The 19,150-nt window shown below is 37.5% G+C and overlaps 1 protein-coding gene across 5 annotated transcripts in view; it reads right to left on the reverse strand.

The window, feature by feature from the left end:
• Positions 1 to 19,150, reverse strand: part of JADE3 (jade family PHD finger 3) — a 135,056-nt gene that overhangs the window by 72,500 nt on the left and 43,406 nt on the right. Inside the window, exon 1 of one of the 5 annotated variants that reach the window (XM_037512486.2) lies at positions 12,371 to 12,448. The exons of the other annotated variants lie outside the window; for them this stretch is intronic. The gene's annotated coding sequence lies outside the window, so the exon portion shown is untranslated. Of the gene's footprint in view, positions 1 to 12,370; positions 12,449 to 19,150 lie in introns of those variants that run through there. 5 annotated transcript variants of the gene reach the window in all.

Here is a 19,150-nt window from a genome sequence, read left to right on the forward strand (position 1 = left end):
CCTTAGAATAAACCTTTCTTTGTGAAACAAAATCATAAATTAGCACAGTGCAGTCTTGGAGTAACTTTGTGATGTGTCTTGATGTCTTACATTTGGGTATATATTTTTTAGCATTCTTTTCTTCCTTACCTCCCACAATGAGTATTCCTTTGTTTTGGCAGAAATGATCTGTTTACTAACCCTCATCTTGCACCCTTGGGGAACAGCAATTTTTAGATCTTATTCCTATTATAATTTCAACAAAAATGACCAACAGCAAGTTGATTTATTTTAACAATTTACTGTAAACCAGGTAAATACCAGTGTATGAGGAGCACTATCTGGAAGTAAACCCAGCTGGGATTATTTGGAACTGGAATCTAAATCTGTGGTTTGAAGGCTACTTGACTTATTAATATTTCTACAGAAAAGCAGGAAGGCAAGGAAAGTGATTACCTCAATCACAGGCCTCTCCTTTCCTTCTATATGCTCAGCCCACAAGATATACTTCTGAAATGCATGGTCAGTGCAAGGAGCCCTTATTTATACCACCTGCAGTCTTTCTTTCAACACATTCACATGCTTTGACCCAAGAATTATACTTCCAACATTTATCTTTGAAAAATAGTCCAACAGAACATGATTTAGGAATAAAAATGTCCATTAAAATGCCATAATAAAAATAGTAAATGAAACCAAGCTATCAAACAAAACAGGAATGATTAAAGGATAGCAATACTATGAAATTTTATTCAATCATTTAATATGGCATACAGGGAAATATTTATGTGAAACTGCTAAGTGGAAGAATGGTATAGAAATTGATTTTATATCAACATTTCATCTATGAAGTAAAATACATAGAAAATAGATGAAACCAATTTACCAATATTAGTCACATTAGTAACACTGAAGTGGTGGGTTTCTGAATGATAAAAACATTCTAATTTTTTTCCATTCTGCACATTCTAACAGTACACATATTAAGGGTATTTATAATTACAAAAAAAAATACTTCTAAGATTTCAAGGTGTCTATCCCCCACACCACTCGCAAATGATGCAGATGACCTGATAAACTGAAACTATAAAAGTAGCTATCACTGTCATTCAAGGTGGAAATTAATTAAGCAGAGCTGGAAAAAATCCAGAAACACGTAATATAATCAGCAGAACAGAGAAGTTTCTGTATGGTATCGTCCAAAAAGCACAAAACTTTGCAGTTTGGAAAAGACAAATATCAAAGTAGTGGTTCCTGATAGAAAATGATTTTGTCCCTCAATGGCATGTGGCAGTATCTTGAGACATTTCTGGGTGTCACAATTGGAAAGAGAGCTGTTAATCTCATCTAGGGGGTAAAGGCCAGGGGGCCTCCTAAACATTCTACAATACACAGAATAGTTCTTTATAATGCACAGATTTATCTGGTCCAAAAATGTCAATACTGTCAAGGTTGAGAAATCTTCCTCTAAAAGGATGAAGCAGAAATCAATAAGAATCATGAACAGTGCTGAAATGATTGACCTGCCTTATTCAATCAATTGGAGAGTTAAAGTAAAAAGGGGCACTCTCTGAAATCTAAGGGTAATTTTATAGAAAAGGAAGTAGGACTTTGAACAATGTTTAGGGAACTTAGAAAATTCATCAGCTTAAGAAGTGCAATGGGTGCTCTGATGGTGGGGGTGGTGTGGTAGCATATGTCTGAGGTGTGGTCCTATTACCCTAAATCATGCAGTGTTGTAAACCAATGTCACTTCATTAAGTGCCTTTTCTTTCTTTTTTTTTAAGGAAGAATGAAAATGTTAACAGGCTCAAGAAGGACTGAGATGAAATCAGGAAGGATAAATACATCATGGTATTTGGAAATAATCTTTAATTACACAAGCACCTGAAAGTCCAGTTCTCTTAGACCTTCAGGAAAATATCCTCAGAACCATTAATACAGACAGACTTTTAAGTCAGGCCATTAGTCAGACCAGAACAGCATATTTCTTATATCCTTAAGGGTCAATTCCTACCCATGTGGGCAAAGAACCTCCCAAACTATTCCTTAAACAGAAATAATGAATGCTATAAATGTGTTTCTTGAGTTGATTACCTCTGCTTTGGGGGAAATGATACTAACACTCTTCACAAGGAAACCATTAGAAACCACCGCCTATGTTTTAATTCAGAATTCACCCTTATCTACAAAACATTCAATCTATCATGGCTGCAAAATAGTGGAAACGAAACTTCCTTTCAAGCCTGTTCAACTTGCACATCTTTCATCTCTACCACATTTCAGCAGTCCAGTGACTAAAGCCATAAACATCAATCTAGAGAAGGAGTAAACAAAAAATAATCAGGAGAAAAAGAACATATCCTATATATTTTACTGTTTCTCTTCCTCAACAAATCTTTAAATCTCTGTCTTTATAAATATACTCCAGAGTTGGAGTAGATGAACTTTTTTGTACTTTGTAAAGAAGACTACCTTCATCGCAGTCATTTTAAAGTTTGTTTTTAAAAATTAAGACATGCATGTGACTCATGACTCCCCTGTGACCAGATGTGGAGTCTGGAGGTCAACTTTTTCTCAACGCACTCAAAAATCATTAAAGAAAAAAAAATAACATATGAATTTACTTAGGTAGGTTCCTGCCACTCAGCCTAGTATTTCTGTGTCAACCACAGTTGCCCCTGTTGCCAGCAAGCAGGCTCGCCCCCACCACTCTTTAGTATGCAGACTTCTTAAACACTTTTTTTTTTTAATAGAGGCATGTTTTTTTATTTATTTATTTGTTTGTTTTGTTTATACATGCACTGGGTACAGTTAGAAGCGCGGGAGGGTGAGAGAATTCACCAGAGCCAGAGCGGGGAGCAGAGCAGGCAAAAGGACCGAAGTACACTGCTGAGGGGAGCAGCGGGCGGCAGGAGAGGTCTGCACGCCATGTGGGACCCTCCTCCGGGGGCCGGGGAGCAGCCGGGGATCGAACCGGCGCCGCAGAGGCCGCGGGCAGCTTCGCAACCCAGCGCTCAACCGCTGCGCCACCGGGGAGGCCCTAGTATGCAGACTTCTTAACAAATTATTTGGGAATTTCAATTTCCCTGAGTAGAAATCATCTTGTGTGGGAAGGCCAGGTTGAGAGGTGAGTTTAAATTATGGTTCAGCAAACTGCTGCTGGAAAGGACCAAATAGCAAATATTTTTGGCGTTATTGGCCATATGGTGTCTGTTTCAACTACTCAAATCTGCTGTGGAGCATGAAAGCAGTAGTAGACAGTACATAAACAAATGAGCATGGCTTTGTTCCAATAAAACTTTATTATACTGAAATTTGAATTTCATACAATTTTCATATCATAAAATATTATTTTTCACATTTCAATCTTTTAAAAATGTAAAAACCATGCTTATCTCACAGGCTATAATAGAATCAAGTGGTAGAATAGATCTGGCTCACAGGTTATTGTTAATCTTTGGTCTAAACTACAAGAAATCTCTCTTTGAATGAAAGGAAGAATACTGAAACTGGGAAGCATACAACTGAACTACCACTCTCTTCTAATACCAACTACTCCTCAAATCTTTCAGCCCACTGTTTGGCTCATGAAAGACATCACCTAGGTTTCAGCCTGGGTGACCTATTCTGTGATATTATTTTAACATATTGTAATAGTTCTAACTACTTCTAAATTAAAATCTGTCTTATGCCTTTTAAGGGAAAAAAGCCCCAGTTTCAATAACTTGTTAAAAATTACAAGTACATTTAAAAACATTTATGTAGATATATTCAACAATTTCAACTACACAGATAAGTAGGCTTGACATTTTAAGGGTAAAAAGAGAAATATTATAAAACATAAATCCTTATAAGATAAAATATCATTTCCTAGTAAGACCCCTTCAGAATAAACTAAATTGAGAAGAACAGCATTTACTATGAAATACTAATTATTTTCCCAGATAGTAAGTGAAAATTTTTAAAAATGATTTCCATGATGTCTTATTTGTTCCTGTGAACTGATTCCATGTTGTAATGTTTACTCACATATAAGCCCCTAGTACATTTACAACACATCTTCCTGATTTAAAGTAATTATCAGAATTTATCAGAAGAAAAAATAACCTATATGCTAGGTTTTAGTAACAACAGGCATGTAAGCCTTACATATAAGGTCAAACAATCCCAAACTTACTGAGCATTCAAATCCACTGCACACCAAGTGTAAATACCGTGCTGGTAGAGGGCAGGCTCTGTGGTGATTAGCAAAACTGAGAAACCAAGTAGTTTGGCTCCTTCAGACTGAGGGTCACAGGACCAGGTGTACTAGACACACTGTTACTATGGCTTGGGTGATCACAGCCTAAAGCCGGTTAAGCAATGATGTGTGACAAACCAATCAGAGGTGGGTTTCAGAGTTAATTCCAAAATCAGCTAAGGAGGTGTGGGTATGAAGTGGAAGGGATTGCTGTTAAATGCTCACCTTGGTACAGAGAAATGTCCATGGCAGAGGAGCAGTCAGACATGGAAGTAAACATACAAGGGAAAGAGTCAGTACTAACTCTGAGAGCAACAAGAAGTGAGGAAAAATGAAATAGGCACAAATTTTCCTCAGAGGAAATGCTAAGAGACTGGGCATAGATGCTAACACAGATTAAACTAGAAAACATATCTGACCTCTCCAGCAGAGGTTCTCAAGCCCCACTACTTGTTGGAACCAGTTGAGGGGCTTGTAAAAATCCCAATGCCCAAACTGCACCCATCATCAACTAGGTCAAAATCTATCCTTTCAATAAACCAGTTTTGTATTCATTGTTTTTCTCTATTTTTGTTTTCAATTACTTTATTACATTGACTTCCCTTTTATTATTTCCTTTCTCTAGTTTGCTCTGTCATTTTTTTTTCAAGATTTATTTTGATTTTTACTTCATTATAATTAGGTTTTTTCCTGGTCCCTTATTTAGGCTTTCTAAATTCCTGCTATGAGTGAGACCATCTGGTATTTTTCTTTTTCTTTCTGGCTTATTTCGCTTCCAGCTCCATCCATGTTGCTGCAAATGGCATGAGTTGTTCTTTTTTGATTGCTGAGTAATATTCCATTGTGTATATGTACCACATCTTCTTGATCCAGTCCATTTTGGGGCATTTGGGTTGTTTCCATAGCTTAGCTATTGTAAATAGTGCTGTTATAAACATAGGGATGCAGGTACCCTTTTGAATTAATGTTTCTGTGTCCTCTGGGTAAATACCTAGGAGTGGAATTGCTGGATCATATGGAAGCTCCATCTTCAGCAGGTTGAGGAATCTCCACACAGCTCTCCATAGTGGTTGGACCAGTTTGCACTCCCACCAGCAATGCAGGAGAGTTCCTTTTTCTCCACATCCTCACCAACATTTGTTGTTGCTAGTTTTTTTAATATGTGCCATTCTCACTGGTGTCAGATGATATCTCATGGTAGTTTTGATTTGCATTTCCCTGATTACAAGTGATGCTGAACAGCTTTTTCATATGCCTCTTGGCCATTTGCGTTTCCTCTTTGGAGAAGTTTCTTTTTAGCTCTTCTGCCCATTTTTTGACTAGGTTATTTACTTTGTTTTTGTTGAGTCTCATCAGCTCTTTGTAGATTTTTGTGATCAGTCCTTTATCATTAGTGTTGTGTGCAAAAATTTTCTCCCCATTGGTGGGGTATCTCCTTGTTTTGGTTACTGTCTCTTTTGCTGTACAGAAGCTCTTTAATTTGATGTAGTTCCAGCTGTTTATCTTTGCCTTCACTATCACTGCTTTGGGTAATAGCACTGATTTAACTACATCCAGCAAGGTTTTTTTGTTTGCTTGTTTTTTTTTTTTTTTTTTTTTTTTACTATAACCTTCCAGCATTTTTTTAGATTGGTGTTTGCATGGTATATATATATTTTTCTATCCACTCACTTTTAAACTACCTAAATTATAACATACCAGGAAGTTTGCTCTCTGTCCTATCTTTACAACTCCTCTCTAAATTTAGACTATTATCTCAAAAATCTAATTTTAAAATAAAAAATTATCTCAAAATAAAAAACTGTTCATGATTTAAAAAGGGCAATATATTCATGTTCCTAACATATCTGGAGAGCATTAAGTTAAGAAAGGGAAAAAAACTAAAAAAAAAAGAAAGAAAGGGAAAAAACCTGTGAATTTGTGAGATTTTCATATGCTGCATTCTCAGAGCAAGGGGGAAAAAACAGGCTAAGAAGTAGGTAAAACTTAAAGGCCTGGGGGTAATTGGGAGACTAACCCCTTATCTGTGAGCCACAGAAGGAAAGTCAGTTGGTATCCTTAAAAGATAAATATTCAGTACACCTATGGGGGGGGGAAAGGAGGGGTTGGGGTCAAAATAAGGGGGTTGCAATTTTATGGGGAATATAAAAATAAAATTAAAAAATTAAATTAAATTAAAAAAGTAAAAGTAAAGAAAGCCCTAGGGGAAAAAAATATTCACTACAACTACTGCTCCAGATTTTTCTTTGGGGGTGGGGAGCTGTTTTTCTGGTAGCTGTATATTCTAGTTTTCCTGTTTGGACTTCAGTTATTTTACTATCGATTAGCATTTCAAAAGGTTAACAAAGAGAATTTGAAATATAGAAATTGAGAAGGAATAAAACTAATTTTATCACTTGTTAGTTCTTTAAAAGAAATGATAAATGAGAAAGCTGGAAAGTACTGACTAAAATATGGCTTTCTGAGAATTAGTTGAGTTCTTCTTTTAAGTTGTTCACGCTTCAGTAAGGCAGGTAGTCAGATTTAGATATAGATAGTAGTCATTCGAGACAAAATAACAAAAGGTTACTCCTCAGTTGTTTTAAATGCTAATTGAAGGGAATCACTAAAAGATCTTAGATGAGGACTAGAGAAAATAGAAAGAAACTAATTATATTCTCATGGCCTAGAAAACCAAACTTCTAATGTAAACTAAAAGCATTCGTATAGGAATATGATCACTGAGAAAAGGATAAATTATTCTTCCTTATCCATGCCTATCATCTCAATGCTATTTTAATTATTCTAAGTGTTTTACAGAAGTGACATACAGATAAAACTCCCCTAAATTTGAAATAAAAACTCGTGTAGGGAAAGTGACTACTTCTTCAAAAATATCTGCAAGCCTAGGCTATGGTTGATTGTCTTAGTGACAAAACTTTCCTGAACACTATGCCTCAATATTTTCTTATCTGAGAATCTACAGTTTAATTTCATCCTTCAAGATCAAAGACACATAAATTAACTTGGTCCACTGATTTTTTAAAAAGATTTTATTTATTTATACAAGAAGTGGGGTATAGGTCAGAGGTGCGGGAGGGTGAGAATTCACCTGAGAGAGAGAGAGAGAGAGAGCGGGGAGCAGAACAGGCAGACAGACAGAACACACTGCTGAGGGAGCAGTGGGCACCCTGGCTGGCTGGGAATTGACCCCGTGCTGCAGAGGTTGCAGACAGCTTCACAGTGTGGTGCTCAACCCACTGCGCCACCAGTGAGGCCCCTTTGGTCCCCTGATTTGATGAATCTATGGAGAGCTGCCAGGCAAGGTAGTTCAACAGAATAACCCATTACTCTGTAGTGCTTAAAACAACTTTGGGGAAACTGTTGAGAATTAAACAGAGGCTACTACACTCAAAAGTCATTCACCAATACATCTTTCTACACAGTTGATCAGAAAACACCTAGTCTCTCTACTTGATTACTCCAGTGACAGGAAGTTTACCATCTAACAAGGAATAAACTACAATTTTTAGAAAACTTTAAATGAAAAAATAATTTTCTGTAAACAGAAAAAATCTGCCTTTAACTTTCTAATACTATCTCTATACTAGATTTACACCTGCTAACAGCTTCAAATATCTCCCCACCTTTATTCCCAGTCTATCTCAACTCTACATCATTTTTCTCTGATACTTACTTACCCCTCCCTTCTCTTGCAAAATCTCAAAAAGTAAGCTATAGTTCATCTTGTTTTCCTTCCTCACAGTCACTCCTTAACTGGCTTCTACCACACTAGAGTTCTTTAAAATCTAACTCTCTATGCATACTTCTCAATACCCATCTCTAAGTACCTGTATGCTGCATTTGATATGATGATCACTCCCTCCCTCCCTCCTTTCCACCATCCCTCTTGAAACATTTTTCTGTGTTCCTTATAATATTCCCTAATATCCTTTTCTTCCACTAATCATCTTGTAAGTGATGGTGTTCCCCTGAAGTGCCCTGATTATACTACACACGTACTTATGGTTCCCAGAATAAAAAGAGATGAAGGGGTGGGTTGGAAGGAAAGAAAATGAAGGCAAAGAAAATAAAAATAAATCCTAAAACTCTGCCAACCAGACACATCATCTTGGAATACGATCAATACCAAAGCCACTTATCTTCTCTTCTCCACTTACCCTTTCTCCCTTCTAGTGTTTTCACTTGGCTCTCTCCCCTATATAGTCACAAAATCTAGAAAAATCTCTTAACGCTTTCCTTTCTCTCACCCTGAAACTCCAATGGTTCATCAAACCCTGCTGAGTCAACCTCTGCAATAATCTTCTAAATCAGTATTTTTATACAGCTTAGCCTTCATTTTTCTAGTTTGGGAACTAGCCATCTCGTGAAACCAAGACTAAGACAGCAGCTTCCTAACCTGTCTTAGGATTCCCTCTTGTTGTCTTCAAGTTCACCCTCTGCCCAACTGCCAGAGATTTATCTTAAACACTAATTAGACCATGTACCTTCATTGCTGAGAGACTTCAATGGTTTCCCTTTGCTCTAACATTTTTATTAAGGTCTTCAACATGAGCAACAATGTTCTCCACAGTGAAGCTGCTCTACTTCTACAGATTTATACCTCACCATGCTCTGCTGTGGCTTTATGTCTAACAGTGCTGAACCTATATAGTCCCTAGCCCCATGCTACTTCTCATCCCTATGCTTTGTATAATCATGTCATCCATTCTGCCTGGAAGGACCTCTTCTCACTTTCTCACTTTGAAAACATATAAACATCCTTATAAGGCTTAATAAACGTGTCCCCTCTTCTAGAAGGTATCCCTTGTCTGACTCATTCACATCTTGACAATCCACTGTCATCAAGGCCCTGAATTATTAACGTCAATGATTTCCTATTTGTTTCTGATTAGTCTTTAACTCTGAGCATATAAAACACAATTTTTAGACATTACAGGAGTAACTGAAGACTTTGAAGAGTAATCTGTATTTGTGTGACAAAAACAAAATGTCCCCAACTCTCTACCCTTTTCTTTAAGAAACTCCTTCCTACAACTTAAATCTGGACTAGCTTTGTGACTGATGGGGTGGCAGTTTTGAGCCTAGATCTCAAGATGCCATGTTGCTTCTATCCATTCTTTGAAACTTGTCCTACCATCATGAAAACAAGCCTGGACTAGCCTACTATTGGATAAGAGATGTGTTGCCTAGTGCTCTTACCCTCTACTATTGCCTCAGTTGACAGCCACCTAAGCTCAGGAGCAGAGCTCCATGCTGAGACACAGTTGACCATAGGCATAATGGAGACCAGCTAAGAACTACATAATCATTCAGCTGAACCCAACCCAAATGGTCATTTTATAGAATGAACTAACTAAATAATTATTATTTTGAGCCACTAACTTTTGAAGTGGCTAGGTATATAGCAATAGCTTACTGTATAATTTAGAAAGCAATTTTTAATGATTAACTGTAGGATGGAAATTTCATCACACACATCAGTCTCACATGTATCACTTTACACATTGGATAATTCTCCAAAGCAGGCAGTACTGCTGGGCTCCACTGAGGAGGACACAAGAGGGCTCTAACATCTGACCAAAAAGAAGAAATCTGTAAGAGCAGCCATACAAAATAGCAAATGTCAATCCATCTTCTCACCTATATATTCAGAGATAAGATTACATGATGATAAGGCAGTCATAAGGCACCTCTCCAGGCCAGAGGTGAGTCATGCCTGGAATAAGCAGTTAACTAGAATGTCAGAGTAACACATACTATACCTCTAATACCTCATCAGAAGAGAATTTAGCATTGCTATTAGAATTTGTATTCTTTTTAGTTATAATCCCCATCCTCCTTATTTGCACCAGTGTTACCCTTCAATGCATTCCAGTAAAGGCAGGGCAGATACCAACTCAAAAGATTAATTATACACATGCAATTATGAAGTAATTTAAAAGAACATATGCCAGAATTCACACATCCAATTATAGGATAATTTCTAAAAGACCCTTTAAGGCAGCAAATGTTTATTCCAACAAAGCAATTTCTCAAAATATTAAGGACATTTTTTGCTTGGATTTGGTTTCTGTTCCTTTGACATATTATATTTCTTTGAATAAGGTCAACAGCAGCAATGTTTCTCCTTTGAGGGTGAATTTTTGGAAACAAGCATGTTTGAAGTCCACTCAAGTATATAAGTGAGGTGTATAAAACCAGTTTTATTAACAAGTAGGGAAAATAAATTGCATGGCTGATTTAAAATTCCAGTTCTGTTATTGTTAGCTGGCAGGTTAAAATACTAAAAGGCACAAATTTCAAACTTCTAGACATAACATCCAATCAAAAGCACCCCACAATGTACCTACAGCTCACCTTTCTAGTCTTACTTTCCTTCTATTATCTGTTCTCAAGGGAAGTGGAACCCTTCATTGCTCCTCACTCACATGTCCTGGTGCTTTCTCAAATTTATGTACCTGTTCACCTAGACCACCCTCTATGCCCATGTCATCTGTCTCTATACCCAATGTAGCATACTGCACTGTTTATGACAAAAAACACATACTTACTGAGGTGAATAATTATTCGGATATCTTATGAAATGGTTCTGAAGGTAATTCTAAACAGGAGAGCTCTAAAAACATTCTAAGCAATGGAGTAAGGAGCTAGCTTCCAACAAGTATTTTGAGGATGAAGTTATGCAATGTTGGAATAGCAACTGCTTTGTAGTTATGCTTAACAATTGTCTCAAATGGCCTAGTGAATCAGGTACTGAGCCAGAAATGAACCAAAGTTCCAGGCTATTCCAGTCTACCTAGACCATGGATCACAATGCCAGTCTTTATAACAGCAGTTTTGAATTTCTTTAGGATTATCTCTCAAAAATATCCAAGTTATAACCCACACGGTACAGCAGACCTTTCCAGCCTTGCCCGCGGCTCCTCTCAGCAGTGTACTTCAGTAGCTCCACCTGTTCTGGTCCCCACTCTGTCTCTGGTGAATCCTCTCACCCTCCTCCCTGCACCTCTGGCTTACACCCCAATTCTTGTATGCATAAATACATAAATCTTAAAAAAATCCAAGTTAAAAACAAACACTGCTTTCGGATATACATTCAGAAGTGAGGTTGCTGGGTCATATGGTAGTTCTGTTTTTAATTTTTTGAGACTTTTCATAATGTTTTCTATAGTAAACTGCAGCACTTTACATTTCCACCAACAGTGAACAAGGGTTCTAATTTCTCCAATATCCTCACCAAGACTTGTTATTTCCTTAAAATAATAACCATCCTAATAGGTATGAGGTAATACCTCATTGTAGTTTTGATTTGTATTTCCTTGATGATTAGTGATACTGAACAACTTTTTATATACATGTTGGCTATATAAATCCAAAAATATTGAAAGCAGGTCTTGAAGAGTAAGCACTTTGTGCTCCTATTGAGTGTCAGGGCAAGTGAGGGTTAATTAGGCAGTTTCAGGGACAGTACAGGCAGGGATTTTGGGAGAATTAAGGGAGGCTTCCAAGGTAAGGGCAGAGAAATTCAGAAGGGCTAATAAGGGCAGTAAATTTTAAGAGACCTTGGACAGGGGAGGTAAAAAGAGAAACTCTGAGATAAGAGCTGGGAAAATGGGCACATCTGCCTAGAGGAGTATAGCCACTAGGAGGAAGAGCCAATCACAGAATAAGATGATGAGATTTTAGAATAGAGAAAAAAGGGTTTAAATATCCCCTAGACACAGGTGTTTAAATATCCCCTTGACAACACTGCCATGGAGTCTTTGCTTTTGTTCTTTTTCCTCTAAATAATACTTTTCTTACTTTCTTGAATAAAAAGTTTGCTTCTCTCTGCTTACTTATTTAAAGAATCTGCAAATTCCTTTTTATGGCTTCATGGTACAAGAACCTGTGGTTGTTCAAAGGCTAAATTAAGAGCTCACACTGGCTTCACTATTATTCATAAAAGCCAAGATAAGGAAACAACTCAAATGTTCCTTGACAGGTGAATAAAGAAAAGATGATATATACACACAATGGAATATTATTCAGCTTTAAAAAAGGAAGGAATACTGCCATTTGTGACAACATGAATAACCTGGAGGTCATTATGCTAAATGAAATAAGCCAGTTAAATGAGAACAAATACTGTATGATTTCACTTACATGAGGTAGCTAAAAGAGTCAAACCCACAGAAGCAGGTAACAGAATGGTAGTTGCCTAAGATTGGGGGAAAGGGAGAAGGTATTAAATGAGTGTAAAGTTTCATTTATGCAAGATAAATAAGTTCTAGAGCTCTGTATAACATAGTGCCTATTAACAATACTGCACTTAAAATTTTAAGAAAGTAAATCTTATGTTAAGTGTTCTTACAATAGGAAAAAAAAGAGGTATATGGAAACTTTTAGAGATGATGGATAAGTCTATTACCTTGATTGAGGTGATGGCTTCATTGGAATATGAGTATGTCCAAACTCACAAATTATATATTGAACGTGTATAGTTTTTGGTATATCAATTTTATCTAAATAGGGCTGCTAAAAAACCCACTAGTTTGATAAGTGATGGATATATCATAAATTATTATAAAGAATAAAGATTCATAATTAGTAATTATGAAATCCTCCTCTGATGAAGTTAAGCCCAATACAAAAGTTGAGAATGTTTTCAAAGCATTTGTATGGTGAAATTAGTTTATTTAGGTTGAACCATATGAAAAGTCAAAATGTTTGAGTATCAGCAATTTTATATGGCTCAATCTAAATCTAATACTGCAAAATTTTGCTTACACACCCAAAAAAAAAAGTTTCCTTTCCTTTGCTTTTCTCCTTTTTGTCTCTAAAGTACTCACATACTTCTGAAGAAATGAAATTTCTATGAACTTACAATAAATGAAGAAAAACAGATGAAGCCTTGCCTATACATAGTTTTTTTTAATATTCTTTTTTTTAAAGATTTATTTATTTATTCATACAAGCACTGGGTATAGTCAGAAGCACGGGAGGGTGAGAGAATTCACCAGAGCCAGAGCGGGGAGCAGAGCAGGCAGAAGGACCGAAGTACACTGCTGAGGGGAGCAGCGGGCGGCAGGAGAGGTCTGCGCGCCATGTGGGACCCTCCTCCGGTGGTCGGGGAGCAGCTGGGGATCGAACCGGCACTGCAGAAGCTGCTGGCAGCTTCACAACCCAGCGCTCAACCGCTGCGCCACCGGGGAGGCCCCTATACATAGTTTTTCTTTGTTCAAAACATCTAGTTTCCTTGAGGAGTTGTAATCAACTTACCATACTCAAGGTAATTGGCTTGTGAGTCCCCAGTGGAGTATTAGGTCTCCTCACCTACATTTTGAGTTTCTAGGTCAAATCTGAGCACCTTCTTTTTTCCTATGTTTCATTTGCACACTGCAAATAGGTCATCACACCCAGGATTCATATCACACCTAAATGCTGTTTAATACAAGCAGAGGTTGTTGACAAAAAGGTATGTGATCATTACTATAAGGGTGGGCTGGGGAGATATTTTATTTTATTCTCATTCTTCTGCTTCTTCTGTCTCAGAGTTACTGCTAGCTAGCTAGCTGGGTAGACTATCATTTCTGAGCCTCTTATAAATCAGATACAATCCTGCCTCATAGGCAGGATTCCTAGTTCTGAGTATGTGCTTGGAGGGATGAGGCAGTTCCCCTCCGTATTGCTGGGCAGTTTCAACAAGACCCTATGAGGAGGCGCAGGTGCTCTAACTAACTGGCACACTCCCAGGCCACAGTGAATACCACGTGCTCAGAACAGAGGCTCAATTTTAATCCTTCTGAGACACCATTTCAGGAATTGGCCAATACACAGACATGCAGTCAATGTACTGCTTTTGTGTACTCATGTGGATCTTGAACTGGTAAGTTATCTGCATTAAAATTTTTAGAATTTTCTGCTTAGAAATTTTTAGAATTGCCCAAGACAAGAATAAATATAATCCTTTTTTATGGTAAATGTTACTTCATGAGAAACACTGCACACAAAATTTCAGCTTCAATGGTCAGAAGATCCTGTGCTTTCAAGTTTACCGTTAGAAATGCAAAACAGGGACAGCAAAACTCCATTCCACCTCTGTTCCCTTACTATAGGATGTTTTCATTTTTCTAAGATTTTTTTAAATAAGATCTTTCATCTAGTATGTAATAACTGATTTTCTCTATTTCCCCAAGATTACTGCACAGTCTAATTAAGTTTTCCCTTAGGAAACATCACCCCTGATATGCAAAGAAAGAAAACAATGGTGGCTGATTGTGGAAACAGGAATATTTCATTTTCACCAATGGGAAAACTACAAAAATTCAAAGTGTCAAAATTACCCCGAAGCTATTAGTATGCAGTAATTTAAAATATCAGCAATTCACAGGAGACTGCTAAAAAGTTCTCTGTTTACTTACTGCTTCTCCTGGTTCTGAATTCAGAACCCTACATTCCTACTCTGACAGTTGACAGCATCACAACAACCTAAAAAATGAGTTCAGAGGGTTTGTTGCATATGGTTTAAGTGAAGCTTGTTTTTGCATGACCTGTCTCAGAGGAAAACCCAGAAGGAATTGAGTCTCACATGATCACTCTTACAGGCCCACTGAAAAACTTAATAAAGATTTGATAAAGGAACTTGGGCTGGAATTTGGGAGACCTGGTTTTTACATCACATTAATAATTTGTTACTTCACTATTTTTACTATTGTGGCTTTAGTTTTAATCTGGTAAAGCAAACTCTTCTTACAAAGTTTTCTGATGATTCTTGGGAACTTTTCTTTACAAAATGCAAACCTGATCATGACATTTCTTAGTGAAAAATCTTTTCACTGCCCCCCATTGCGCCCACACTCCCTTGTAGGTGCCTGTGGGATTAGTTTTACTTGAGTGGAGGGTGCAAGTTCAGGGACACAGTTGACTGCTCAAAAGGAAAGTCAGAGCGTCCACCAAAAAGCTCCTTTCTCTACTCTGGTTCCCTCACCAGTCTCGCTCACTCCTTTGAATAAGTGTGGAAGAAATACTTAATAATGTTTTTGTAAGCATGCTGTGTAAGGGGTCCCTAAGGATCCCCCTAAGCTCTGTAATTCACAATTGGTTAGAAGGACTCACGGAACTCAGCATATAATCATAATCATGGCTATGACTTATTACAGTGAAAGGATATAAAGCAAAATCAGCAATGGGAAAAGAGACACATGTTGAAATCTGGGGGAGACCAGGGATAAACTTCAAAGAGTCCTCTCCCAATGGCGATACATGGGTGCAATTAATTTCCCTAGCAACAAGTTGTGACAACACAAGTGAAAAGCTGTCTACTAGGGAAGCTCATTAGAGACCCAGGGTCCAGGGTTTTTATTGGAGGCTGGACCCCTATCAGAAAATACAAAATTCCAGACTCCGAGAAGGAAAGCAGGCGCTCAGCAGAAACCACATTATTTGTGTAAACAGTTCAGACACAGTGAACCACCCTTATCAGTTCTGGGAATGGTGGGAAAGCTCCCAGATGCTAGTCAAGGAACAATCTTATAAGCAACCCTTTCAAAGTGTGGCCTGTATGATAACTTTTTTTTTTTTTTTTTTGCACAGATGCCAATCATTAGCCTGGCTGGGCACCAACATGTCCTAAGCAGACACAGATCGGGTAAACAAAACCATGAGAGTTTATCTCAGCAGGGTACTAAGGGAGCAGGAAAGGAGAAACACTTTCTCTAGTGGCAGGAAGAACGGGCAATGAGGACTGGTTCCTGGGCGAGGCAACCCCTGAGCCAGGTCTGGACATATGACAGATATTGTGGTATGCCTAGATTTAAAACCCAACCAGGTGGATGATTTTGGCTTGTTAATTAACTAGAATAAGTTGTATCTCAGGAAATAAATTATCCTCATGATCTGGGTTAAGATTATTAATCACTTTGAGTCCCTGCTTAAACTTTGAATGGGTTCCAAACCTCTTGCAAGTCATGTAAACCCCATCACTTGATTTTTCAGCACCAGTAATTTCCTTTATAACTGTGAGCATGTTACGGTCCATTTTTTATACTTACATAAGTCAGGAAGGCAGAAATTATGCCTGTGTTGTTCCCTGTGATAACCCTTGAGCCTAACACAATGCCTATTACCAAGTGGGCACTCAGCAAATGTATGAAAGAAGAGTAAACTGGGTTTACTCTCAATTCAAGTGGTCTGGGTGAGGGCAATCTTGTCCCCTTCCTCAACATAGATTACCTCCTGGGTCTAAGGCACATGACCCAAGTTATATCAACAAATTATTCAGGAATTTTGACAGAAGTATTGCTAATGAGGCACTGCATCTGCTGCAGATAATATGCCTGCAAGTGAAACTAACTCAGAGGAAAGCAAATGTGAGAGGAGACTTAGGACTAGAATGAGTGTGAAGATGCAGAGCAGTTTTTCTTTTTGTTTCTTAGGCTAATTTGAGTGGGGATTCTGACACATGTAACTAAGAATACTAATACAAAATTAGTAGCTGGGATTAGACATGTGCTTATTCCCAAAGAGTAAGGGGAAGACCATCAAGTCTAATTTATAATGGCCTGAGCTATTGGTCTAGGACATTCTACAAGGTTTGGTTCTGGTACAGGGAGAAAAGACACATTGCCTGGGGAGTAGAGAACAGATATCCTGGTTGGTCATAATCCTAAAAACCATCTGTTCCTCTCCTCAGAGCTGAAAGACTACTTGCAGCTTTGATGACAGAATAACTTCCTCTCATATATGAAAACCCACAGATACCAGACCGCCCAACAGGCCAGAGAGGAAAAATCTCCCTGATTTTCACTGTGGTGGAATATAATAATCATAAATAAAAAGCTTGACTCTCACTCCAAACTAAATTCTATACCACAATAATAAAGCACTGGTTGGATAGGCACCTGAAAAAGAAAAATGTAATCACTAGCACTCATCCAAGCACAGGCTCTCTAAAGTCATGACACATCCAACAACCTGAGACTCCCCTCTGTTCAGTCACTGGATTCATTTACTGAGATAATTCTTTATAGATACAGTATATATGGAAGCAGCTGACAAAGGCCACAAAATTTTTCAGTTGATAAGATTAAAGAATCCAGTGGGACACAGAGCTATGCTCTTGGCCTGTGCAGATCACAACTTTGATCTGTAACATAACCTAGGGTTATGGACCTAAGGAGGGATAACATTCATTAGAAGAAAGGGGAGAATTCAAAAGCTAATAAGAAAAAAAAAAAACAGGATGAAATTTAACTGGAACATACATAAAGCCACTGCAATTTAAAAAATTTTGTTTCCTAAATACAGGATGATAGTGATTCAATTTTTGATGCCAGCAAGATACAGATTGTCAACTTGGGCTGAACTTGGGAATATACTATCTACCTCAGTGGGGCACAACAGGACAACCAAGTTCCGGGCTAAGTATTACAAAGAAACAAACAACAAAAGTGAATCCAGAGAGGGAACCGAGATTAGAAAAAGGGTTGGGAATCATGTCACACAAATAAATGACAGTTGAAGGGGTGAGAATATAATTTGGTATAGCCACTTGGGAGAACAAAGACAGAATTCAGTAAAATTGAAAATATCCATATCCTATGACCTACCAATCCTATTGCTAGATATATATCCTAGAGAAACACAATTAGCAATACAGATTTGTAAAGGCACAATTCAGATAGTACTTAGGCTTCTGTCAATATAAGAATGGTTAGACAGAATAAGGTCAATTACACTCTGAGATCCTTTGCAGCAGCTATAAACAATGATGTAGAGGAATATTTATGAACCAGGATGCGCTAAGTTTGCCAAAGTAACAAAAGGAACTTAAAATCTGAGTGGCTTAACACAATCTAAGTCAATTTTTCCTTAACGCTACTTGTTTAAAGTAAGTTGGCAGGAAAGTTCAATGTAGTTATTTTCAGAACCAGGTCGACAGAGGTCCCATCTTTTTTTTTTTGCCAGGGGAATGTGGTAAATCTCATACTGCCTCTAAAAATATCCATCTGGAAGTGTACCCACTGCTTTTGCTGACATTTCATTGACCAAAGGAGTTGTATGGCCACACCTAAATTCAAAAGGGGCAGGAACTACAATTCTACCATATGCCCAGATGGCAGGTGCCAAAAATATGTTATACATAATGACTAATATAGTATGTAGTATGGAAAGATTAGTACATAATGACATATGAAAAGATCTAAGATATTTTGCTGTGTGGATAAAACATATAGACACATTTATAATACCATCATTTACATAAATTATAACAAGAGATCCAAGATAAACCTACATGTTATTTACACATAGGTATGTGTAAATATATGCATTTCATGTGTTCATACATGAAAACTGAGGAGAGAGGAGGATGACACCAAAAGTGGTGACCAAAGGGGAAATAATCATTTCTGTAATGTTTTCATTCCTTTTTTAAGAAAAAGATGACAAAACCTTAATTTGATAATTCTGGTGGGTGGAGAGTACGAGTTCATTATATTATCCTTTGACTTTTTCAACTGCATTTAACATACTTGAAATAAGGTGTTGAAAGAACCAGGAATTTTTCAGCCTGAGAAGAACATTAAGAGGGAGAAAGAGGAATGGGGAATAGGAAAACACATAACTTTAAATATTTTGGACAAAGGAAATTTGCTCTGTGTAGCTATGGAAGGGACAGCTGGGAACTATGGTGAGAATTCCTGCAAGACAGATCTTGGTTGGGAATAAATAACAACTTATTATGGAGAGATGAATAGAGTAAGTAGCGTCAAAAATGTATGAAGGAAAAATAAATATCCTTTGGGGGTAAAGTAGTCAAGAGTTAGTATTCTGTTTGACAGAATACTGTGGAAAGGATTTCTGCACTGGTAAGGTACCTGGATTTGGTGATCTCCAAGGTCTCTTTAATTCTCAAGTTCTATAACCTTGGACCAGAATTTCTCA

Source organism: Talpa occidentalis, unplaced genomic scaffold (genome assembly GCF_014898055.3).
Source record: "Talpa occidentalis isolate TD23 unplaced genomic scaffold, MPIMG_talOcc4v2.1 talOcc4.15, whole genome shotgun sequence".
In the NCBI taxonomy this organism is placed as follows: Eukaryota; Metazoa; Chordata; class Mammalia; order Eulipotyphla; family Talpidae; genus Talpa; species Talpa occidentalis.